Source organism: Galeopterus variegatus, unplaced genomic scaffold (genome assembly GCF_000696425.1).
Source record: "Galeopterus variegatus unplaced genomic scaffold, G_variegatus-3.0.2 Scaffold625, whole genome shotgun sequence".
Lineage (NCBI taxonomy): Eukaryota > Metazoa > Chordata > Mammalia > Dermoptera > Cynocephalidae > Galeopterus > Galeopterus variegatus.
In genome coordinates, this window is record NW_007726736.1 from 200437 (window position 1) to 226700 (window position 26264).

At 45.8% G+C, this 26264-nt stretch overlaps 1 protein-coding gene across 1 annotated transcript in view; it reads left to right on the forward strand.

The window, feature by feature from the left end:
* SH3BP5 (SH3-domain binding protein 5 (BTK-associated)) overlaps positions 1 to 26264 on the forward strand; it is a 73017-nt gene that overhangs the window by 11511 nt on the left and 35242 nt on the right. Inside the window, exon 2 of the mRNA XM_008570720.1 lies at positions 14546 to 14674. The gene's annotated coding sequence lies outside the window, so the exon portion shown is untranslated. The remainder of the gene's footprint in view (positions 1 to 14545; positions 14675 to 26264) is intronic.

Genomic DNA, 26264 nt, shown 5'->3' on the forward strand with positions numbered 1-26264 from the left:
CAGGAAGGGCAATACTTATTTTGCTGCTAAAGATGAAATAGGTGATGTTTGTAAAGTGCTTGGCTTTGTGCCTGGCATATAAGGTTCAACAAGTGTTGGTCCTCCTCACAGTCCCACCCCCCCGCCTTTCCATGTATTAAATAACGGTACCTATAAAAATAACTATTATTTAGTGAAAGCATATTATGTGCTAAGTGGCTTATATAGTTTATCCTATTCATTCTCACAACAGCTCTTGAGGATGGTGATGAGAAACATGGCAATGAGAGATTTAGTTCTCCCAGGTCAGACACCCAATGCGGGGTGCAGCCAGGATTTAAATCCAGGAGTCTGAGGCTGGAGGCCTTGTGCTTAAATATTAAATAGTTTTTGGGTATGTGTTGGGGGGCACGGAGGATGCACATTCTGAGACCACCACTGAGGCTGGTGAGATGAAAGACATTGGTGTAGGACTTAGAGGACCAGGTTTTCAATCTTCACCCTGACACTACCTGGATATACCTCCTTGGGAGAGGAACTTTACCTCCTGAGATTTAAGTTAACTATTCTGTAAAGTGGGAGCATCTGAGCTAAATGATGGGCAATATCTTTTCCGGCCCCTAATATTGTATGACTCTTGATTTTAATTTTGATTTTAATCTAGGCACATGCTGAATAAATTATTGTCAAGACTGAGAGTGATTCATAATGAGAAATGCAAGAGCTCTGTGGTCAGTCTGTGCTGTAATAGGCAAAATTTTATTTTTGTTGAAACAATACTTGTATATTGTTTGAAAAGAAAAAGCCCCTGGGAAGTTATATTAATGAAAAGTGAAAGTCCTTTGCCTCATTCCTCCCACCCTCAGTTCTACTTTGAGAAGCAACCACTTTTGATGTTTATAGCTGTTTCTTCTGGTAATTTCTTCTTTGTCTCTAAAGTTACAGCAGTGGACTTTGACTTCGGCTCTTTCTCTTCCTTTGCCCTCCTTTCCTTCCATTCCAATTAGCTGCAGTCAGAAGGGAGGTTATCCAAAAGCCAGCAGAAGGGAGACAGCCAGCTTGCCGGAATGCTGTGGTGAGTGGATGCGGGCTTCCAGCAGAGGCTGCACTAAATGAGCTCTGGAGCTTTCCAAGGCCATGAACTCACCACAGTGCCCTGATTCTAAAACTCGTGCTAATTATAAAGTGGGCCTTATATTTCATAACAGCTTGGGTGGTGGTTGAAACACCACCCCCAATAAATGTGCACATCAGTTGTATAATCTGTCTGAAATCTAATGTTTGATTTTTGGAATAGTGGATCTCAAAGTTGAAAATATGTTAAGCCTCTTGATGTAAACATGGAAATAGTTTACTTGTGGCTGAATTCAGTAAAATGCTGCAGTTTTAGCAATTCTGCCTCTTCTTACACAAAGAATCCTGTGGGTTTAAAAACACGTGCTTGGCCATGAATGAAAAAGCATTGGTCCTGTCAGTCTTTCTAGCTGTGTGTGTGTGTGTCTGTGTGTGTTTGTGTCTGTGTGTGTCTGTGTGTGTGTGCGCGCAGGGCTGTTATGTAACTTCAGTCCTTCCTCCGGGGCCTTGTAGGACTGACCCTTGCTTTCATAGGTTTAGAGGGCTTATGAGTTTTTCCTTTGTTTAGACCTTAGGCTGTTTAAACATTCTTTTGTAATTGGTTCATTTCCATTCTCGTGGCTCATGCCTATGTAACAACAAAAAGATGAATTGAAAGTGAGTCTTTTCCAAATTAACATTCTATAAAATGACATAGTATTTAAAAAAAAAAATAGTGGCCATGAAAGACAAAGATTGAAGAACTGTTCCAGATTAAAGGACATTAGAGAGAGATGACACCTGTATTAGCCCGCTTCTGTTGCTTATAACAAAATACCTGAAACTGGGTGGTTTATAAAGAAAAATGAAATTTATTGCTTATAGTTTCAGGGGCCTCACATTGCAAGATGGTGGAAGCAGAGAGAGCAGGGAGAGAGAAAGACAGATTCTCCTCTTCTCTTAAAGCCCTCAGAACCACGCCCCGGACCTCCATTTTCAATCCATTTACTACTGCATGGTCCTACAATCCAATCACCTCTTCAAGATTCCACCTTTCAACTACCACAGTAGGATTTCCCAGCCTCTTAACAGTCACAGTGGGGGCTAAGTTTCTAATACATAAAACTTGGGGGACAAATTCAAGCTTCAGTGAATTTTGGGGAGACATAATTCAATCCACTACAACAACCAAATGCAGTGTGTGAGTCCTGAATTGGATCCTGGGCCAGGAAAAAAAATTTTTCCTTTACTGTAAAAGACATTAGTGGGACAGTGGATGAAGCTTGAATGAAGTCATAGATCAGATTAATAGCATAGTATCAATGTTAATTTTCTGATTTTGATCATTGTACTCTGGTTATGTAAGAAGTTGGCCTTATCTTTAGGAAATATGCACTGAAATATTTCAGCGTAAAGGGGCATCATGTCTGCATATTACCCTTATTTTTTCCAAGTCTGAAATTATTTGAAATTAAAAAGTTGAAAAAAAACAAAAAACTTTTCCTCATTCCCACCTGCAAACTGCCTTAACTCAGCCTCCAAATGGTAGTGCCTCCCTCTGGTTGTGGAATCTCGATGCTGACCAGAGATTAAAGGAAGACTGCAATGTTCTGAAAGATGCGACTGGGTGCTCCCCTGCTTCTTGGGAAACACTCTGTAGTTAGTTCAGAGTTCTAAACCAGTCATTCTGTCTAGGAGGGAATTGATTTTACTTAGTTCTCAAAAGGCTCCTAAGACCCTTGTTAACCTCACAGGGAAACTTGCAGGAGGCAGCCATGGTGACCCCCCATGTTTGCTTACTTTCCTTTTCTCTTGGTGGCAGGAACCAGTTGGTGGTTCAGAACCGGAACAGGCCATGTGATGCCACAGAAAGGGTTTGGGTTAGGCAACAGGATCTGGCCTTATTGCCAAAGCTGTTGAGCTGCATAGGGCCTGCCTAGAGGTTTGGAGCTGGATGATGTCTAAGCTGGTTTTAGCCCCCACCTCCTGTACTTTGTCCCACAATCCACTCAAATAGCTTAAATAAAAGGGAGAGCTTTCTGAAAAGTTATAGGAATCCTTCATGGAACCTAAGGGAGGGAAGCATTGCTGGGTCTTACTCATAGGGAGACCACACATCTCATTTGGCCTGATGGTCTTTGTTTATGCCTGTTGTCCCAATTATTTTTATTGAGATGTATTGATGGTACAGAGCTATATTTCAATACATATGTACAGTGTGTGATGATCAAATCAGGGTAATTAGCATATTTATCATTGCAAAACTTAATCATTTCTTTGTGATGTGAACATTTGATCTCTCTTCTAGCTGCTTGATAACGTGCAGTAAATTATTATTAATTATAGATGCCTGGCTTGACTGTACACCACTAGAACTTATTTTTCCTACCTAGCTTTTTAAATTTTTTTATTTTAAGTTTATTTAATTTATTAATGTTATTTTTTTACATTTTCTGATGTTGCAGAGCAGTGGGGAAAGGAGCAGAAGGGAAGGGGGAAAGAAATAGGGTGGGAGAAGGAGGGAGGAGGAGGGGCAGGGTTGAGGCCTGTGGCACCCCCCTCATTCCTGCAGGGGAGACCAGAGGGCTTCCAGCAGTGGCTTGGTCATAGCTGGGCTGGGTGCAGATGTCAGGGGGGTGTGGCTGAAGCCCTTGCTCCCCCACCAATCCAGCTCAGGAGCTGGGGCGCTTCCTGTGGCAGCTTGGTGGTCTTCACTGGGCTGGTTGTGCATGTGGGGGGGGCATGGCTGAGGTCCTTGGCCCCTCCACCGCCCTGGCTAGGGAGAGCCCTGGGTGCTACCTGTGGTGGCTTCGCGGTCATCGCTGGACTGGTTGTGGGTGTTGGGGGCATGTCTGTAGCCTCAGCCCTTCCCCCTCCCTAGCTTGGTAGCCCAGAGGACTTCTAGGTGTTATAGGTGTTGTTTGGTGAAGTGAGACCTTTACTAGTTAATGTCAAACTTTGTCTCTGGACTGTGGGTATTTTGTTTTTCTTGCAGTTCTGTATTGGATTATTTGCTGTTCCCACCACTTAAACACTTAACTGGAACTAATTTGTTGTCCTTTGCTTACTAGTAAAATGGGGGAACTTCCTGTGGTGACCAGAACTTGAGCCCTGTAGTTGAGCTAAATTGCTGCTTTGCTGCTGATTCCCTGGGGAAGGCTTTTTGTGCAGCTCAGGTTTTAATGGTTGACTTTTGTATTAGTCCATTTGTGTTGCTATAACAGAGATACCTGAGACTGGGTAATTTATAAAGAACAGAGGTTTATTTGGCTTATGATTCTGGCATGGGCCTCAGGCTGCTTCTACTCATGGCAGAAAGTGGCAGGCAGCCGGCAGGCAAAAACAGATCACATGGCTAGAGGAAGCAAGAGAGAGAGGGGAGGTGCCAGGGTCTTTTAAACAACCAGCTCTCGTGGGAACTAATAGAGCAAGAACTCACTCATTAATCCCCCTACCCAGGGAGAGCATTAAACCATTTATGAGGGATCCACCCCCATGGCTCAAACAGCTTCCAGCACTGCCACAGTGGGTATCAGATTTCCATATGAGTTTTTGTGGGGACAGCACATCCAAACTCTATCAACTTCATGGGTACTTCAGGTCTCGTGAGATCCAGTTCACCTGGGTTGTGTAGAAATTCTGGTCTGGGCCTGAGTCTGTTCAGCAAACTGTACCCCCTGCAGTTCTATATTCCTGACCAGTCTCCTCTGAGTGGTCCTGCAATGATTGGTGTGCTGGCCAGCTGTCCTTGCTGTGTCCCAGTGTTCCCCTCGTGTGCCTGTGTCCCTCCCTGCCCATGCTCCAAACACTTCCCATGGGATGGGCTGTGTGCTGATCCCTTGTGATGACTCACCGGCCTCTGAGTGGCTCTTTTTCTTCAGTTGTGTGGCTCCTTGCTCCTATATGGGTCCATGGGGTCCCTATTAGTGGTCTTGCTGGCCTGGGGGCCACCAAGGCCATCTTGTCCCCTGCCACCTCCAAGTAACTCCATCTGAAGGGCACAGCTGTGGCTTTTGCCAGCTTCTGCTCCATGCACTCAGAAGTTCCAGCTTGGAACTGGCTGGGGTTCGAAATGGTCAGAGTGGTTTTTTCTTTCTCTCATTGTGGCTTCTCCTGCCTTCATGAACTCTGTAGGTCTCTCCTCCTCTTCCCCTGAGCTCTAGCGGCTCCAGCTTGGCTGTTGTTGCTTTTTAATAGGTGTAAAGTGGTTGATTTGTGGCAGAGAGTGATGCTGGGGATCGTCTATTCCACCATCTTGACTGGAAGTCTATCTAGCTTTAATTTTGTGTCCATTAACCAGCTTCTCACTATCCCTCCTCCCCAGCGCAATTATTAGCAGCGCTCCTCTTCACTCTTAAAAACGTCCTGGTTAGACTGATAAATTACATGACCATGTTATTACAGGGCTAGGATCAGGAACCCAGATAATCTCCTACCACCTCTCCTCTGCGACCTCCATATTTTCTCTACATTTGCTTTCTTCTCTGTCTCACCTCTGTCTTTGTCTGCCTCTTGCTCCTTTGGCTTCCTCGAGAGAGGGTCTTGTATCAGGAACATGGCGGCAAGTTTCTGCCCATCATATGTGGGATGGTCCTCCCAGAAGGAAGTAATGAGTTTGGCAGACACTGCGAGAGGCCTCTAAGGCTAAAGTCAGGGCTTGAGGTGGGAAAAGAAAAGGAGTCAGAAGGAGGGGAGTTAGGCCTCTGGTCACCAACGGTGATCCTGAGGTTTTCCCCAACTTGAAGGTCCTAGTATTTTCTTCTTTTTTTCTTTTCCATTCATGTTTCTGTCACATTGGGGCTGTTTTACCAGGTTCTTCTAGTTGGGTGACACCACTGATGTGTAATTGGGCCTGTGAAGTGATCAGAGCGTTGGGGCTGGCTTCAGCTCCTTGATGGTCTTAAATGCCCTCCTTTCCTCCACCTCTGCTTCTTCCTGGCTCCTGTGCCCTCAGGCATCAGCCTTTCTGGTTGGCTCCCCTTCTGAAGGGCTGTGAAAGCCCCTTCCTGCTGGAGCTGGGTCTAAGGAAAGAAAAACTGGACAGAGGCAAGGAGGGAAGGCAGCTGGAGGGAGGGAGGGAGGGAGGGAGGGAGGGCCGAGGAGTGTGCTGTGAGCCCTCCAAGTGGGGAAGGGTCTAGGGCTGCGCCTGTGCTGTCCATTGTGGTAGCCACTAGCCACATGCAGCTATTTAAACTATAAATTTAATTAAATAAAACTAAAACATTCTCTTTGTTGCACTAGCCACTTCAAGTGTTCTTATTAGCCACGCGTGGCTATGGCTTCTGTATCGGATGGCACAGATAGAGAACATGGCCACGTCGCAGAGAGTTCCATCAGACAGTGCTGGAGAGCACTCACTGCCTTTTCATCCAACCACTATTTGAAGTGGTTTCTTTGTGTGTGTTAGTAGCTGCCACTAGTGCTGTTAAAGAATAGATTGGATGTGTGAAAAGAAAGCATGGTTTGTAGTAAACTTAAAAGCATTTCAGGTGTTTCCAGTGGTGCCTTTTATCATATAATTCTAGAATGTTCCTGCTAACAGAGACTTTACCATCGCTCTAGGGCAGCACTTTCCTAACTCCAGTCATTCTGCTGCTTTGTCATCATTTCTGCTGTATCCTGGTACCGCATGTGCTATTGATTCCATATCGTCCTTTAAATTGATTCACATATTTACTTCAGTTTGTTTGAAAAGGAAACATCATGAGTATAAATGGAAAACCATTAAAGGAAAATACATTTTTTTTAAAGCAAGCTTTTTATTAAAGAATAATATACACTTAGGAAAGTGCCCAGATCTTAAGGGCACAGCTTGGTGACTTTCGGAGAAATGTTATATCGTTTCCAGTGGATTTATTGTTTTTCTTATCAAATTCTAGCTGATGTCCATTTTACTAGTAAGCAAAGGACAACAAATTAGTTCCAGTTAAGTGTTTAAGTGGTGGGAACAGCAAATAATCCAATACAGAACTGCAAGAAAAACAAAATACCCACAGTCCAGAGACAAAGTTTGATATTAACTAGTAACGGTCTCACTTCACCAAAGAACACCTATAACACCTAGAAGTCCTCTGGGCTACCAAGCTAGGGAGGGGGAAGGGCTGAGGCTACAGACATGCCCCCAACACCCACAACCAGTCCAGCGATGACCACGAAGCCACCACAGGTAGCACCCAGGGCTCTCCCTAGCCAGGGCGGTGGGGGGGCCAAGGACCTCAGCCATGCCCCCCCCCACATGCACAACCAGCCCAGTGAAGACCACCAAGCTGCCACAGGAAGCGCCCCAGCTCCTGAGCTGGATTGGTGGGGGAGCAAGGGCTTCAGCCACACCCCCCTGACATCTGCACCCAGCCCAGCTATGACCAAGCCACTGCTGGAAGCCCTCTGGTCTCCCCTGCAGGAATGAGGGGGGTGCCACAGGCCTCAGCCCTGCCCCTCCTCCTCCCTCCTTCTCCCACCCTATTTCTTTCCCCCTTCCCTCTGCTCCTTTCCCCAACTGCTCTGCAACATCAGAAAAGCTTCTGGCACGTCTTTTCTTAAAAAGGAGATTAGCGGATGTGAAGAGGTGTTGAAGACGTAGTAGTACTCGATGGAGTCAGAAAGACTGAAAAAAGATAAGAGAAAAGAAGTAACTGCTTCACTCCTATTGAAAACACACTGATGTCTCCGGTTCCAGAGGGGTCTTTCCAGAGCAGGCCCAAGGCTGGGTTATGGCCCCGGCTTGGTGCTGTGCAGCAGAGCTGAAACTTTTTGGTCTCAGGTCCCCTTTACACTCTTAGGAATAGCTGAGTACTCCAGGGAGCTTCTGTTTTTGTGGGTAATATCAATATTTGCCGTATTAGAAATTAAAACTAAGAAGTTTTAAAGATCTGTATTAATTCCCTAAAAATGACATGTTAACATAAGTAATGTATTTTATGGAAAAGAATTATTTTCCCAAACAAAAAAGACTTTAATGAAAAAAAGTCTTTTATGTGTTTTTGCAAGTCTCTTTAATGTCTGGCTGAAGAGAAGAGCTGGATTCTCATATCTGCCTCTGCGTTCCATCTCTTGCCGTGTCATGTCAGGTAGCCTCTGGAAAACTCCACTGAAGTCTCATGAGAGAAAGAAGGTGAAAAAGGCAAATAATTCTTACTTTATTATGAAAAGTTTTCCACCTTGCAGACTCCCCGAAAAGGTCTCAGGGACAACCCCCCATCCACCCCCACAGCGGTTCCCCTGGGCCACACTTTGGGAGCCACTGGGCAAGTGAAAGGCACAATGGACTAAAAGACTGAAGATGGGCTTTGCTGTGTGTCCTCGGGCAGAAAAATCAGTTACCAGGGGCTCCAGTTTTCTTATCTGTGGATTGGAGAGAGTAATTCTTGCTGAGCCGGTCTTACAGGGTTGTTGTGAGGCTCAGAAAATGGCTGTGAAATCTCTTTCCACAAACTGAGAGTGGGGTATTTATAAATGACATAACTGGGTGGGTGGGGGGAAGTGTTACTAAGGATCCTTTGAAATACGGTGTCATCTCTAATATGTAGGACAGTTATTTTTAAAAAACCGACATCCTATCTTTATTTCACTTGGTTCTGGGGAGACCTTTGTGTAGGGGAAAGGCCGTCATTCTCAGCTTACGAGTGAGGTCGTTGAGGCTTAGGTGAGCAGGTTGGCCAGAATCTCTTCCCCAGTGTGGTGACACCCAGCATGCTGTTTCCAGGGCACACTGGCTGGTTTGGTTTAGCTGGAGTTCTTATCTGATACAGGGCTGTATTTTTGACACACTGACACATTCAGACAGGTGCCACACTCAGCAATTCTTTGCTTGAATAAATTACCCTCAGTCTGAGTCACCTAATGGACGAGGCAGTTTTCAGATTTGAAGATCTGAGGCCTCATCCAAGCAGAGGGAACTGTTTTAGAACTCCTTTGAGTGCTGATCTAAAAAAGTCAGCTGGTAAATAGCCTTAGGATGGTAAATGGCTTGTTTTCCTTGACTGCTAAAATGTCTGCCTGTTCTCTCAAAATGAGTTTGTATTTCTAAACTCTTCTCCTTCTGGATGATTTCCTGTAGAAAAACAGTCAGCTTTCTCTCCTCCCTGGACATTTCTGAAGCACCCCCACTCTGATCTTGGAGGACATATTTGTCTCTAATTGTAGGAGACAAAGAACCATGGTCAAGTCTTTTCTTGAACTAGGAAATGAGGCAAAAAGCACACGCCCCATTGTGGCAAGCTGGCTTTAAGATGTGGCAAGCTGTCATCTAGATGGATTTAAAGAAATGTTTTACAGGGCTGGCTGGTTAGCTCTCTTGGTTAGAGCGTGGTGTTAATAACATCAAGGTCAAGGGTTTGGATCCCCTCACTGGCCAGCCACCAAAAAAAGCAAACAAACAAAACCAAAAACAGAACAAAAGAAATGCTTTATAAAGGTTAGTTTGAGTTAAATTCTGCAGATTCTGCTACTTATCAACATGACTTTATTGTCAGGGGCAGAAGCCCTCCAGCCATTAACTGTATTTAATTACAGTGCTTTGCCATGTTACAAAATGTAGATTGGCCCTCCCTTTCCTATCTACATTAATATGACTACCTGAAGGTGTATTTTTCAGTCTCATGTTTTTTAAAGACTTAATTAATTTGCAAGTGACAGCAATCCAATTCCAGCTAACTATGGAACAAATGAAAAGCAATTGTGATGGTGAGAGGGGGACTTCTGTGTTCAGAGAGGAGGAGTGTAGGGGTACATCGTCTGCCATTGCTGGGTCCAGAGGCTCAAAGTGTCCCTGGGACTTGGTCCTCCCTCCCCCTCTCTCCCCATCCTTCCTTTCCTCTGGCAGGCTTTCCCCTCATGGGGCCAAGACATCTGCTGTCTGCTCCAGGCTTTCATTCCATCTTCTTAGCCATCTCAGTGGAAAAAAGTTCTCTAACAGTTTCAGAAAAGTCTCAGAATGAAGTCATTGACTCTGATGGGTCATGCCCTCCCCCTGCCACCCCAGAATCACTGGGCTAGGAGTATGCATGTGTGATGGGCTGGGCCTGGGTCTCATGACCACTTCTGGGACCAGAGCTGCTCCACCAGGGACTAAGAGGTGGGGGTGAAGCCCAAGGAAAATCCTGGCTGTTGAGCAGGCAGGAAAGATTTTGGTGTGTGGGCTCCCACACCCAAGTATTTTTGGGAAATTGTTACTCAAGTAGCTGTTGTCCTCTGTGGAATGGTAAAAGAACTGGGTGGGCATTTTCTTATCTGGGGGAAGACTAGCTTTGTGTGGAGCTGTTGATGCATCTTGGGTGAATAAGCTTGTTGGAGGTTGGACGTCAGCCAGTCCTACATCATCCTGGCAGCACAGCCTCATTTATGGAGTGAAATTCTGATTTCAAATCAAGGCTCTTGGGTTCAGGACCCTTTGATGGTCATACACTTAATACAGGCAATTGCAAAAGGGCATTAACCAGGGTGGTAGGCCCTCAACTGCCCATCAAGATCACCTGAGGAGTCTTTAAAAATACTCTGCAGCCTGGTAACAACTTTGTAAAACCCAAATCTGATCAGGTCATGCCTCTGCTTATAAAAATCCACCATGGTATTTTACCTCAATGAAAAACAAAAAAGCTTAAAACTAAACAAAACCCCCAAGGCCGGCCCGTGGCTCACTCGGGAGAGTGTGGTGCTGATAACACCAAGGCCACGGGTTCGGATCCCATATAGGGATGGCCGGTTTGCTCACTGGCTGAGCGTGGTGCTGACAACACCAAGCCAAGGGTTGAGATCCCCTTGTGGTAGGCCCTCAACTGCCCATCAAGATCACCTGAGGAGTCTTTAAAAATACTCTGCGGTATTTTACCTCAATGAAAAACAAAAAAGCTTAAAACTAAACAAAACCTCCAAGGCCGGCCCGTGGCTCACTCGGGAGAGTGTGGGGCTGATAACACCAAGGCCACGGGTTCGGATCCCATATAGGGATGGCCGGTTTGCTCACTGGCTGAGCGTGGTGCTGACAACACCAAGCCAAGGGTTGAGATCCCCTTACTGGTCATCTTTAAAAAAAAAAAAAAAAAAAAAAAAACCCAAATAAAAAAACCTCACTAGTATCCCATCCTCCCACCTCTCCCCCAGTTTTTTCCCTCTACCTTTTATAGAGGCAGTTTACTGTATTGTAGCTGGTTATTGAGTTATTTATTCCTGTGACCCTTAAAAGTTTCCTGTGGCTACTTCTTGATTTTTCAGTTTGAGTTATTATCTGCCCATGTCCCACTATAGAAGATGAGATTTTAGTCTCTTTCCTCCCTCTGTCATCACCCCATACCTACCTTTCCTATTCCCTGTCCTACAGGCAGATTATAATATGGTCAGTATTGGGCGATTACATTACTGCAGCTTTGTAAGTGCTGGTCACAGTTGAGCCATCTAGTAAACAGTGATTACTTCTCCTTTTTGTGGTAGAATGCTTTCTTCAGTCATTTCTGACAAAGGGTGCGTGGGCAATAAATTATGTGAGCCTTAATGTGGAAAAAACCCACCATGTAGACCCAGGTTCAAAGGTTTGATTATGAGATGTGATTTAAGGCCAAAGAGAAAATAGCAAGGAGAGAAAAGTAGAGGAGGGAGACAAAATCTCAGTGACAAACTAGCACCAGAACATCTTCTGCAAAGAGAGTAAAAATAAGAATCTCCCTGCCCCTCCCCCACAACCCACCACAGCTCCCTGTTGCTCATGGCATGGAGTTCAGATGCCCTACTACGTGCACATGCCTCTCTTGCTACAGCCCTGCCAGCTTTTGCTTGAGCTGGGCCTCTAATGCCCAGAGTTTCCTCTGTCTGGTGAAATCCCCTTTCCTCAAAGACGGGCTTGGATGACACTTTCTTTGGGAGGCCTTCCCAGTTGCTTGTCTGTTGCAAGCTGTGTATATTTAGGTCTTAGTACCTATCATACTACATTGTACTTATTATTTACTGTTTGCTCTGTGACTTTGGGCAAATTACCCATCTTCCCTGTCCCCCAGTTTTCTCCTTTGTAAAATGTAAACAACAACAGCAGCACCTACCTGATAAGGTTGGCAGCGATTGCACAAATCAATGGGGTTAAAGCACTTACGGTAGTGCCTGGCACCTAGTAAACTGTTAGTCTGTGCTCTGTGTCTCTTTTTCCCCACAAAGGCAGAGTTGGTGGGTTGTATTCACCAGTGCTCAGAACAGCTCTTGACAGGTCAAATGTCCCCACGACTGGGCAGGGGACCTGGATGAGTGAAGCAGTGCATGGGTGGTGTGGGCTGGAGAGGGCAGTCCTTGACTAAGGGGGCACCTTGTACTCTACTTCTAATTAGTGGCTGCCAGGCAGGAATAGGGGCCCAATGTTGCCAGATCACTGGATTTTTTTTTTTTTTAAATGTGTATTTTCCTGACATTTACTACATAGCATACAGGCCAAATGCATTAAGCCTCTTGGTTCACAGGCCACTTGTTTGGGGCCCAATTCTTATTTTGTAGATGATGCCCAGGGGGATGATGTGACCTGCCCTCAGCCACACGCTGATGATCTGACCCCTGATTTGTTTTATTTGTGTTGTGGATGTGGATAGCACTGGTGCTCCCCACCACCAGGGAGGTGACTGTGAGGATTTGGTCTTGCTTTTTGCAAAGCAGCTGCCTGCACAGTGTAGCAGGTTATTACATCTGTTATGTTAGCCACACTTGCATCACAGAGATCCCCTGGGTGGCTTTAAATGGGGCCATGACTCTCCTTTTATGCCAGGAGGAAAACTTGTACGCATTTATTGAGCACCTACTGTGTGCCCAGGAGCTGTTAGTGCTTTACATCTGCATTCTCTCTTCCTTCTAACAGCACCTTATGTGATGGAAAGTAACAATTTTATAGGTAATACAAATAGTTCATAGAGAAGTCACCTGGTTAGGGCCCCGCAGAAGGTTTAGCCAGGGTTGAATCTGTGTCTCTGATTAGAATCCTGGGCTTTGACAACATGCTGCCTCCTGCTCACTGGAAGCCAAGTCCAGCAGAAGCTCTGTGGGGCTTTGCTGTTCCCTGGGCCACCCCAAGGCATCTGTGCTCCCCTGGAGTACAAGTCTAACTTGTTCTCTGTCTTCAGAAACTGTACCAGGCGACTCCAGGCCTGGGCTAACAGAGGAGAAGGCAGAGAAAATCAGGATGGTGAAGATGATGACACAGAACTGGGGACAGAGGCCAAACTGTGTCAGAAGGGGGACCAGGCTCAGGCTCCGAGGAACCTCTGAGGCAGAGGCAGCATCCCCATGTCCTGGAATGCAGCAATGTTTCCAATCCCATCTAGCAAGCCCAGGGCTTGAGATGACAGGCGTGAGCTAGAAGGACTGATCAGAGCTGCCTTCACCCCATGAGGCCCCTACAGTTCTGCATGTAGAAATAAGTTTTCAGACAGTTATTGTGAGGCAGCCCCTCCAGCTGATGGAACACGTGTTTTACCAGCAGGGTGGCTGTTTAGTCTCAGGACAGCCCCGCAGCTCCTGATCATGTGTGGTTCCTTCTTCTCTGCATATCCGTTTCCCCTTTCTCAAACTGGTACGTACACACGTGAGCATACCCTCCCCCCAGGTGAGGCTCTGCCTGCAGATGCCAAAGAGGATGTGGGGTCTGTGAAGTACTGACCTGATCCCCCCAATATGTCCTCATAGACCTGGGACTCAGTTTCTTCTTTTTCATTTTTCCCCCCTCCTTGTACCTCCTGGATTTGATTTCTTGAGCTTTATGATGTGATTAACATGGTCCACCTGCCTGTTCCTTCCAAACTCTGGTCAAGGCCCAAGTTTCTGGTTGCTGTCTCCAGGGTGGGCGGCCACCCTTATCTCTGGCCATTCCCTGCATTCCAGAACTCGATGCTGCTTCCTCTTCCCTCGGGACTCAGCATTTCCTCCCCTCTCCTGAGTTTCCATTCAAGCTTCAGACTGCTGTTTAGATATGCTTCTGGAAGTTTTCCACGAGCCTCCCTCTATCACCTGGTCTGGCGAGGTTCTCCACCACTGGGTTCTGTGGCACCTGTACCGATCCCGTCCTGGCACTGCCTTCTCTGGCATGGGTTGTAATGTCCAGCTCACTCACCAGACTGGAGGTGCTCTGAAGGCAGGCCTGTGCTAGACGGGGCTAGACTGGAAATTGTTTCCCCGAGGGACAGAGCTTTTTTTTTTTTTTTTAAACTGTACTGTCCAATATAGGAGTCACTAGCCACATTAATTTTTAAAACTTAAATGTAGTTAGTTAAAATCAAATAAGTGAACACATTTCTTCAGGCACACTAGCCAATTTCAAGTGCTCATAGCCACATGTGGCTTGTGGCTGCCATACCAGACAGTGCAGATTAAAGGACATTTTCACTGTGGCAGGAAGTTCTTGTGTAGAGTGCTGATCTGGGCACTGTCTTGTAAAGATGTTAATTTAGGAGTCTGTATGTTGGGTAAAGCCCCACCTTCTGGTTAGGGGAAGCAGGTGTTTGCCGATTCCTTCGTGAGCCTGAACTGTTTCCTCAATTTCTCCCGGCTGCAGGATGCTCGTCAGAAGTTCCGCTCCGTTCTGGTTGAAGCAACGGTGAAACTGGATGAACTGGTGAAGAAAATTGGCAAAGCCGTGGAAGACTCGAAGCCTTACTGGGAGGCGCGGAGGGTGGCGAGGCAGGTAAGAGAGCCCTGCAGACGTCTCCCCGAGATGCGGGATGACTCGTGAGTCCTTCATGGTGAGAAACAGCCGTGACCTTGTACCTAGCTGCGTTGAAGTCAGCTTCTCGTTCCCACCCCCATCTGCTTCACTGCAGCTCTTGACGCTATCCACAGGGTGTGGGTGCTGGCACCTGGGTGGCCCTGCAGTGGGGCTGCCTTGCTGCTTGAGTTGGTGTCCAGCAGCTGTGCTCAGGTTGGGGGGAGGCTATTCCTCCACCTCTCCAAGGATGGCCTGTCAGGCAGCAGGGGGGATACTTGCTCCCTCCCTCACATTCCCCTCACTGCTTTGGGAGTATTTAGCCTTTTGCTTCTCTTGAAACATTGACTTTTTGTCTCGAGAGCCCAAATAAGCAGCTGAGCAATTGGGACCAGAAAGGGGGTGGCAGAGGGGAGCTGTGGTCAGGCAATTGCTGGGGGCTGTGTGGAAATTAGTTCTGGTTTCAGGTGTGGTTTTGATCACCACTGATGTGATGTGATATGGTATAGTGCGCCGCTTGTGTCACCTACCAGCCTCTGCTGGCCAGGCCCTGTGAATGGGCAAGGAGAGAGCCCCTAGTAGTTGCTGGTGCCTGCCATGGGCTGGTGGCTTTTCAATACCCCAGCCCACTCAGGGTTTCCCATCAGATGTCTCTTCAGCATGAAGCACTAACCCTGTGATGCATCTTGAGATAAGAGCTCAGGTTTCCTGAGAAGATTTAAGCAGTTGTTCCAAATTGTAGTTCACTCACAGATGACCAGGGTCTATTCCCTCTTAAGTGTTTATAACATGATGCTTCTCTAAAGACTCCACTAAAAGAAAATGCCTGGTTAGCAACAACAGTAGCAAAAATGTTTCTGAGCACCTACTGTGTGTGTGCACAGCATGTTGTGGGCATGATCGGGGAGATATCGGTAAGGTGAACCCTTTGGAAATGAAGCCCCAGAAATCTAGGAACATAGTAAAATCAGACCCAAAGAGGACAGGGAGCCAGGACTTAACCATTCCCCTTCTTTTCTCTGCCTCCACATACCTCACCAGTTTCTCATCAAAAGATCCCCTTGCTGCTTTGGCAGTTCTACTGAGATCCTATCTGTGTATTTGGGTTTTGTGCTCTGCACCCTGAGCCGAGGTTTCTGATTGGACCTTTCCAGATATGTTGCCTTTATTCCTAGACAGGATGGCTGCCTGAATTACTTCTTCCTCCCTGGCCTGGGGAAGGGGCTGTACATCAAAGTCTGCAACATCCCTAGCAGCCACTCCCTCTTTCCCTGTCTGTCTGGGCCCCACCCGGCCCTCCAGCGTTCCAGGGAGAAGAGCCTTCTCCAAAAGCGAGAACCTGTGTGCATTCCAGTCCACACAGGTTCTAGAACCTTGAGGCATTCTCCCTCCAAAGTGTCCATGTTCCAGCAATCTTGAAGATGTCCCCAAGTTGGAGATGTATCCTACCCACTCTAGTCCAAGGTAGACCTAAAATTGAAGCATGAAGGGTTCAGGTTAAGTTCGAGGAGACATTTCTGATAATTTGAACATTGGATAAATATCGAGGAGGCCATTGTCCTCTGATTCTTTTTAGCCCACAGATATCTACTAAAAACAGCCCATATGCACATGCCACAGAAGGATTTCAGAATGGCTTGCTGAAGCATCTTTTTAGGGGTTAGAGAGGTGATTTCCTTACCGGAAGTTTTCTTGCCTGGGCTCATGAGCTCAGGTTTGGGGGCCTCTTGAGGCTGGCCCTCTGGTTCAGGTCACCAGCCCTGGCCAGGTGGTGTCCTCCTTTGGCTGTGCCAAAGTCAAACATGTCTCCCCTCAGAGCCTTTGACTGATGTTCCCTCTGATTGGTGTTTTCCTAACCCTGGTATTCTCATGGCCTTTTCATGGCTGCTCCCTCTTCTCTTTTGGGTTTCTGCTCAGATGTCACTTTGTCCTTGATTTGCTTTTTCTCTGTAGCACTTCTCAGCAGCTGACTTGTTACCGTTTGTTTACAGTAAGTGAGGCTCCAGAAGGACAGGGGATTTTGTCTGTTTGTTCTTCACTGTGCTACACTGCCAGCATAGAGAAGGTGCTCGAATATTGAGCAAATGAATAAATGAACAAGTGAGTGAATGATGAGGTTGGGGAGCCACCAACAGGTCAGCAGGTGCTGCCCATTGTCCTTGACATTGAGCTTTTCCTCTCCATTGCCCCTTTAGACACAGCTTCCTTCTTGCCTTGTAGCTAGGTGAGCAGAGGGGTGGGAACATGACTGGCAAATCAGTCTTCATCAGGGTTGGGCTTATTCAAATCTCATTTGGTGGGTGGGTCCCCAGTTGGCTGCAACACATCCCAGGGTAGACTTCACACCACTCCCTTTTCTGTACCCCAAATCCTCTTTGATGGGAAAAGAGGAAGCAGAGAGCCGGGTTGGGAGGCCCCCAGTCTGCTGGGAAGCAGTGGATTGCGGCATCTCTCCTTATCCCTTCTCTTGGCCAGTGAGGACAATAATCATGACAATTACTGAGTCCCGTGGGACTCAAGCCACAGAGTCATCAGATCTAATCAGGTAATGCCCAGGTCCTGGGGGTGATTGACTCACTTTCAGTTGGCAGAACCTGAGATGAATGTTGAGGGAATCCTGCCCAGCTTTATGCCTGCAACCCTCCTGGTGACCTCCTTCCTTCTTGCAGGCGGGAAAGGAAGAGGAAGGGTGGAGAAGGTTCAGAGTGACGCCTGCTCCTCAAACCCAAGGGACCTTGTTGGTCTATAGCCAAGGAACCAGAAGGATTCTTAGAGGCTGAGGCTGGGCACGGATGTTACCTTTCATTTCTGTGGATGATGGGTTGCCTGGGCTCGGGCCAGATGGATGAGCTTGTTTGTGGAGGAATGTTCCTCTGACCTTCATGCTGGTGACAGGGGCGGTGTCCGCTTCCAGCTGCTGCTAAGTGGGGCTTCCTGTTTTCTTCCTCTGGATTTATTCCCACCCCATTCCTTTTCATATTTACAGACCCCTCTGAGTAGGTGCAGCAGGGATGGTGCCTGAGAGATTCCTTCAGAGCAGTTTTTCAAGTGTGTATAAAGAGGCACTGTGTTCTCAGAGCCTCAGCGTCCTCTTCGTGAAACACTGGTAATCAGGGGACCAGCCTTGGCCATTGCATGAGGTCGTTCTTAGGACTTAAATGAGATAATGTGTTTGATGGAATCCCTGCATGAACTTGGGTTTTGGTTTTGTTTTTTTTTTAAAAAAAAAGATTCATTGTAGATAATTTATTTATTTTTTTTGGTGACTGGCTGGTACAGAGATTGAACCCTGGACCTTGGTGTTATTAGCACCATGCTCTAACCAAGTGAGCTAACCAGCCAGCCCTATTAGATAAATAAAAAGTAGACAAAAAGAAGAAAATAAGTTCTAATACCTTCTGTTACTATTTGATGTTTATCTCCTAGTCTCTCTCTCACTTTTAATCGGAGAGCATTGTAGTGGTGGTTTTATATGTCTGGAATTCCCATGTCAATCCATCCAGCATCTTAACCAAACTAGGGAGGGGAGGGGACTTACAAAGGGGAAAAACTTCTCCTCCTACTTTTTTTTCTCTGAGGGGTTTACAAAGATTTGTAATTATTGGGCCACAGTAGAAACCGTATCTGTCCATCAAATTTTTGCCTTGACTTTTTTGTTCCTGATGTGAATTCATTCTGCCAGTGAGTCGGATCCAATCCTGTGATCTTGAAAACCATGTCCAAATTCTACGAAGAGGAAGTCTAACGTTTTTTTCTGGTCTGAGTCGGGGACAGGGAACTGGCTTTGATTTATTTGAGGGTTTTTGTCATTGAAACTGAGCTTGTTTTTAAAGCTTCTTTGCCATATCTGCCAGCCCATCTGGCCTTCAGCATGTGGCATGGAACCATCTGACAAGGGGCGGAGCCTGTGTGACTCGGTAAAGCTGAATAGCAGAGTGTTTCTTGGTTACTTTGCTTTCTGGATTCTAACTGGTCTGACAGTAGCTTTGGACCTGTCATTTTTATCACTCTGGTCCCAACACTTGTTAATTTTTCTCCCTTTTAAAAAAAATTGTGGTAAAGTATACATAACATAAAATTTACCATTTTAACCATTTTTAAGTGTACGTTTCAGTGACATTAAGTATATTCACATTGTCATGCGACCCTCACCACCGTCCATCTCCAGAACTTTTTCATCTTCCCAAACTGAAACTTTGTACTCTTCAAACAATAACTCTCTGTTCCTCCCTTCCCCCAGCCCCTGGCACCCGCCATTCTACTTTCTATTTCTATGAATTTGACCACGCCAGATACCCCATGTAAGGATTGAGGAATCATACAGTATTTGTCTTTTTGTGACTGGCTTATTTCACTTGGTAAAATGTCCTCAACATTCATCCATGTTGTAGCGTATATCAGAATTTTCTTCCTTTTCACGTCTGAATACTATTTCATTGTATACACCACATTTTGTTTATCCATTCATCCATGGACATTGGGCAACGCTTGTGATTTTTAAGTGGTTGGGAGGTGTCAGAAGAGCACAGGGCACTTTTGCAAACGTGAAGGGAAGCATAAATGCAGAATAGTGAGGGTTATTCAGTGCTAAAAGATGCCTGTTTTGTGTTTATGGGGCCATGTAAGTCCACCTTTTGCATTTAACCTGCTTTGGGAAAGTAGGTACGTGGGGAAACATTTGAAACTTGCAGAGTGGTTTAGCTCTAGGACAGCTGGCAAAGCTTGGCCTCTGGGGCCAGGTTGCCTGGCTTCCAATCCCAGCTCACTACTTAATAGCTGTGGAACCGTTGGCAGGTTACTTAATCTCTGTGCCTCAATTTCTTCACCTATAAAATGGAGTTGTGTATCAGCTTTTATTACAAAACAAACCAACCAACTCAGAACTTAGTGTATTAAAACATGTATTTAGCTCATGATTTTGCTGGGCGGTTTTTCTGATCTCAGTCTTAGCTGACCTCAGATGGTGGGTTGGTTCGGGGCTGGCTGATCTTGGATGGCCTTTTCTGTCAAGCGGTTGGTTGGTTGTCAGCTGGGGTGACAGGAGTGACTGAGCCAAATGTTTCTCTCATCCTACACATTAGCCTGGCCTTGTTCACATGATGTTGGGATTCCAGGAACAAAAAGGACAAGCCATTTTCAAGCCTCTGCTTGTTTCACATTTATTAACATCCTGTTGGCTAAAGTAAGTCACACAGCCAGTCCAAATTCAAGAGGTGGGAAAAAATAAACTCCACCTGCAAAGTATTATAGCCATTTTTAGAATTTACTATAGTGTTTGAATTAGCACATGTAAAGCATTTGGATCAAAGAAATGTAAGTTATTATTCCCGATGTATTTTTAAAATCAAATTGTTAGGTCCCTGGAACTGAAAACCCAACTTTTAGAAAGCCCCCACCCTTCGGTTTAATTTCTGTAAGTTTCCTTCTTCAAGGTCTCTGCCCCTAGGAGCAGGCTGAGCAGGCTGTACCTAGACTGTAACATTGTAACTGCTTCCCCAGCTAGCCCAAGGTTTCTGTCTTCCCAAGTCTGTTCCCATGAGCACTGTAAGTGTCTTCCTAGGCAAGGCCGGATGCCATTCCTATCCCTACAAAAATGACACCTGCTGCTTCTTGGAGCTGATGCCGTTTTTTGGCTCAGCCCGGCAGGTCCGCTTGCACTTGCTGATAAAATCTTCTTTTCTTTCTTTACCTGGCTAGCCTCTCCTTCCTCAGCGACCTTACACAAATATTGTGTTTCTATAGTGACTCTGCTGTCTTTAAAAAAAACCCCCAAAACATAAAAACACCACCACAAAAAAACCTCTGGGTTTCTTCTTTGGGTAGAAGAAGCAGAACTGGCTGGAGGGGGATGATATGTAAGGTGTAGAGATTGTGTGGTTGAGCACATACTGAGTTGCTTGTGAGGACAGAATGTGCCAGAGGATCAAAAACGAGGAGGAGGGAATAAGTGACTTACTTTTTGACTGATCAAAATCCCTCTAAACCCAAAGGGGTAACATGGGCCTGGAATGGATGGGAAATCATGTTTCTAATGAAATGTAACAGGTCAAGTGCTTCAAATACTCTTCTGAATTCTTATGTTAATCCTAGAGGAACAGGATATTGTATCTTCCTTTGGGAAATTCCAAACGTGGATTTTGTTTACAGAAGACCCTCTATACATGAGAGGCTGAGATTCTGCAAAGGTGGGATATAAACTTAAGGATATGTCAAATGCAGGTTATTACTCTCTTTACTTGCCCAGGAATTTTTTTTTTCCCCTTCAATTTATTATTTTCTTTCTTGGGCACCTACTAAATGTCAGGCACTGTTTTAGCCACTTGTGATCTTTCAAGAACAGAACAAAGATCTGTCCTTGTGTGGCTGACATTCCTGTTTTGGCAGTTTTATAAAAGAATGTGGGATGGATGTTTTGAGCAAACGTAGAAACTTTGTTACTGATCTGGACTGCAGTGTATGTGTGTTTTCTCCACTTGAGATGTGGAGTGAGAGATGGGAGGATTACAGTGGGCTAGGGGATTGGCAAAGAAAAGCATCTCTCTGGGTATTTCCTGAGCATCTCCCCTTTGTCTGCACTGGCCATTGTGGAACATAAAATGTGGTCTGCATCCTCCAGGAGCCCTATATACACACAGAAGCCAGGCGGTGTTGTGATAGAGGCGAATACAGTTAATTCTCATTGTTTATAGTAGTTGTATTCTATAGTTACCACAGACGCTGAATTAGCAAGTACTGAGGCATTGCTCCTAGGGGAAAGAGGGTTCGGTTCCTGAGAGCCTCGGTCACAACATTTTTGTCAACTGATCAATACATAAACATGTTTTATGTATATTTCTGTTTAAAGGCATCTTATTTAATATGTATTTCAACAAATAAATAATTATATGCAGTATGTCATCATAGTAAAACACTAGCTGAGAAGAATTGAACATTTCCCAGTCTCTGGGTGACGTGACTATAAATCTCTTTGGCTCTCAGCCTCGTGACAATGCTGTCCCCTATGCTTTTTTAATCTGTTGAGATCTGTCAGGCATTGATGCCAAGTGGCAAATTAGTTGCGTTTCCATTTTTACCATAGTTTTATCATGAATTACAGATGTTACTTTAGCATTTACTGCAGCAAACTCGTGCTCACATTGGCAAATTTCTTCTTTCTTCCTGTTCCTGTTTCTGGGTGTAGCATGTTGTTGCCTCGTTAACACAGGACTCATGGCCAACGAATGGTACTGTAACTCATGCTGGAGGAAGGCTCATCTAATGCACATACGTTCTCCATGAGGCATGTCACAGCCTTCCTGTGCCTAGGAGCACCAGATGGCACTTCAGCACTATACTTGGGAGCCAATTTTAGCAGCAAAGTCACCAACAAAAAGCACAAAAATTTGAAAAACATGGTACCAAACAGACCACGGAAAGGACACTTGTTTACAGTGGGAGAGCTAAAATGAGAAGGCAGAGCGTCACCTTGTTCCTCCTTAGCTGGGGACGTGTATCTCTGGTAACCCTTTTCTTTTGCCACTCTGTATCTCTGTGAATGACCCTGAAAGCACCATGAGTATTGTTATTGGGGTTACAAATAAAGTTTAGCAACTAGGAAAATTCACAAATATGGAATCCGTGAGTAATGAAGATTGACTGTATTTGCCAAGCAGAGAGCCAGATGGGGAGGCTCGTTTGTTAGTGCGCTGAGCCATGTGACAGTGTTGTGAACGGCGTGTGGAAGCAGCCAGGGGGAGGTCACCGTGTGTGTGTGTGTGTGTGTGTGTGTGTGTGTGTGTGTGTGTGTGTAAGTGCTGCCCGCTAGGGAAGCCTTGTGGGGAAGGCAAAGTTAACCCCTCAAGCACAAGAGGGAGGCTGGGTAGAAAGGACAAAAGAACAGAGACAGGAGGAAGAAGTCAGCGTGGATGTGAACGTGGGTAAGCACGTCAGCTTGACAGCCTTGTGAGGGAGGCTTAGGGGAGCCAAAGGACCAGGTAGGGAAGGAACAGTGTGGCCAGATGAGAAAGTGCCTCACGGCCCCAGTCTGGCCTTCAGAATTGGTGGGGAAGCTGCAAAGCAGCCATGGTGGGCTCTTGAGTAGGGGCCTTATGTTGTGTTTGAGAAGTCGATAAGGCATTGATGAACCACTTTTGGGGCTCGATATGTTATGTACCATGTGTACTACCCTGTGTAGGGGATGCCATTTATCTTCTCTTTTTGTCCCGTGTTACAGATGAGAAAACTAGTTTTGGAGCTCAAAGACCATTACTTGGGCCTTTACCTAAACTTTCTGGTGTTACGGCCTAATCTGAGAGAATATGAAGGGAGACTACTGGGATTGATGTCCCCCCAAAACTTAGTCACCACTGTGACAGTGTAAAGAGGATGGGAAGTCCTATTATGGTAATTCAAAAGTGGGGCCTTGAAGAGGTGGTGAGATTGTAGGACCATGCCATAGTGAACGGATTAATAATGGTGGTCAGGGGTATGGTTCTGAGGGCTTTAAAAGGAGAGTACGTGAGAGTCTGTCTCTCTCTGCTCTGCCGTTTTCTGCCATGTGAGACTCCTGCATTGCTGTAAAGCCACCACCAAAGAAGACCCTCACCAGATGTGCTCCTTGGATGTTGGACTTCCCAGCCTCTGAAACTGTAAGCAATATATTTTGTTTTCTTATAATTTCCCAGTTCCATGTGTTTTGTCACAAGCCACAGAAACAGACTAAGACAGAAAAATGGTACCAGAGAAGTGGGTGTTGCTTATAATAGATATTTGAAAATGTGGAAACAGCTTTGAAACTGCATAATGGGCAAAGGCTGGAGGAATTTGGAGGACCAGGCTAGGAAAAGCCTAGATGCTGGTGAAAGTTTAGAAGACAAGAAAACCAGGGAAAGTTTGGAATGTTTCAGAGACTGGTTAAATGGTGGTGACCAGAATGCTTATGGAAATATGGACTGTAAAGACCATTCTAAGGAGGTCTCAGATAGAAATAAGAAGGAGTTTATTGGAGACTGGAGCAAAGATCACCCTTTCTCTAAACTGACAAGAAACTTGGCTGCATTCTATTCATGCCCAAGAGTTTTATGGAATGTGGAACTTCAAGGTGCTGACCCAGGATATTTGGCAGAAGACATTTCTAAGCAGCAAAATATTAAGGAAGCTGCATGATTACTTGTAACAGCCTAAGGTGAATTATGGTGGCAAAAGCGTGACATAAAGCCAGAACTTAAAAGGAAAGCAGAGCATGAAGATTAGGAACATTTGCAGCCTGGCCATGTGGTAGAGAAGCAGAGGGCATTTTCAGGAGAATAATTCAATGGTATAGCCCAGCAACCGTTTGCTAAGGAGGTTAATACAGAAGAAAAGGATTATCAAGAGAAGGGGAAAAAGACCTTTAAGGCATTTCAGAGATCTTGGAGGCTGCATCTTCTATTTCAGGCCCAGAGGCCTAGAGAGACAGAATGGTCTTGGGGAACAGGCCCGAGGTGTCCTCCTTGGGCTCGCTGCCCAGAGCCACTTTGGAATGCTGCTCCCCACACCAGCACCCCAATTGCTTTGTCTGTTCCAGCTGTGGTTAAATTGGCCCCAGGTGTGGCTAGACCCGCAGCTTTGGAAAATACAAGCCAGAAGCCTTGGTGGTGTCCATGTGGTTTTAGGTCTGCAGGCTTGCAAAATGCCAGAGCTGTGGAGGCTTGGGAGCCTCCACCCTGATTTCCAAGGATGTATGGAAAAGGCTGGGAGCCCAGGAAGAGATCTGTTACAGGGGTGTAGTCACCACAGACAGCCTTCACTGGAGCAATGCTGAGCAGAAACGTGGGATTGGAGTTGCAGCAGAGAAACCCCATCAGCACCATGCCTAGTGGAGCCATGAGAGCGGGACATGGAGACCTCAGAATTGTGGAGCTACCAGCATGCAATGCCAGCCTGCAAGAGCTGAAGCATCACCTGAGACCAGGAAGGCCATAGGAGTGGGGCTGCCCGAGGGCTTGGGGATCCAACCCCTGTACTGGTGTGCAGAAGACATTGAACGTGGAGTCAAGGTATATGATTTGCCACCTTTGAGATTTAATGTCTGCTGACTTGTTCGGGATTTGTTACACCTTTCTTTTGGCCCATTTCTCCCTTTTTGAACAGGAATATGTACTTGTGTTTGCCCCACCATTGTATCTCAGAAGTAGATGACTTGTTTTGATTTCACACGTGGGACCTTGAGACTTAGGACTTTTGAGTTGAAACAAGTTAAGACTATGGGATGAAATGAATATATTGGTATGTGAAAAGAACATGAATTTTGGGGGACTGGGGTGGAATGCTGTGAATTGATGTACCCTCCCAAAACCTAGTCCCCACTGTGACAGTGTAAAGAGGGTGGGAAATCCTATTATGATAATTGAAGGTGGGGTATGGAAGAGGTGATTGGACTGTAGGACCATGTTGTAGTGAATGGATTAATAATGGTGGTCAGGGACATGGTTCTGAGGGCTTTAAAAGGAGAGTATGTGAGAGTCTCTCTCTCTGCTCTGCCATTTTCTGCCATGTGAGACTCCTGCATTGCCATAAAGCCACCACCAAAGAAGACCCTCATCAGATGTGTTCCCTGGACTTTGGACTTCCCAACCTCTGAAACTGTGAGCAATAAATTTCGTTTTCTTGCGTATTACCCAGTTCCATGTATTTTGTCACAAGCAACAGAAATGGACTAGTGATTAGTTAGCTGTCAAGATTGTGTCATAGGGAACTCCAGAGTTTTGACCTTAATAACCAACAGGTTTGAAAGAGAGTGGATATCTGGCTTTGGGAAAAGGTGGTGAGTTTGCTCCTCAGAATGTTAAAGTAGAAATGACTGGGTACCTAGGTGAGAATGTCATTGGCTAGAATGCAGAGGAAATTGGGAGTCAGTGATATGGAGGTGACAGTTTACTAGAAGAGTGTGTGTGGAGAGAGCTAAGAGCCAGAGATTAAGGGTGGAGGGGAGGAAGAAGAGAGTAATTTTAACACGTTATGTTTCCCGAGCAGTTTTTCTAAGTGTTTTACAGGCATGAGTGATTACTTTTTCTTTTTTTAATTTTGCAGAAGAAACTGAAGTTTAGAGAGGTTGAGTTCTCCAAGGGGCTACCCACAGCCCTGATTTATTGAGGATCTACTAGGCACCTGGGCCTGTGGTAGTAGGTCTTGTATGCGCATTAGTTCATTTAATCTTTACAGCAGTTGCAAGGTGGTATTATCTGCATCATACCAAGGGAGGGTAATAACTGAAGCCTGAAGAGGTAAAGTAATGTGCCCAGACAACAGACTTGTGAGGAGAGGAGAGAAGATGAAAACCCAGGTCTGCCTGATTCTGGCTGCTGCCTGGTACTTGGCACATAGTAGGCATTTTGTGACTGCTTGCAAGCCCGAATGACATGCTGGCACATCTGAGAAGAACAGGTCAGAGACATAATTGACCTGCAGGGCTCAAGGCAGGTTTTGAGCTCTTCTGTACAGTTATTTCCTTGTGTGCCCCCTGCCTTTCTGGGCTAGGGTAACTGAGAGGCTCTTGTTCCAAGTAACCTGGGAAACTTGGAAACTTCTTCCCCTCACGGTGCTCTGCCCCAGC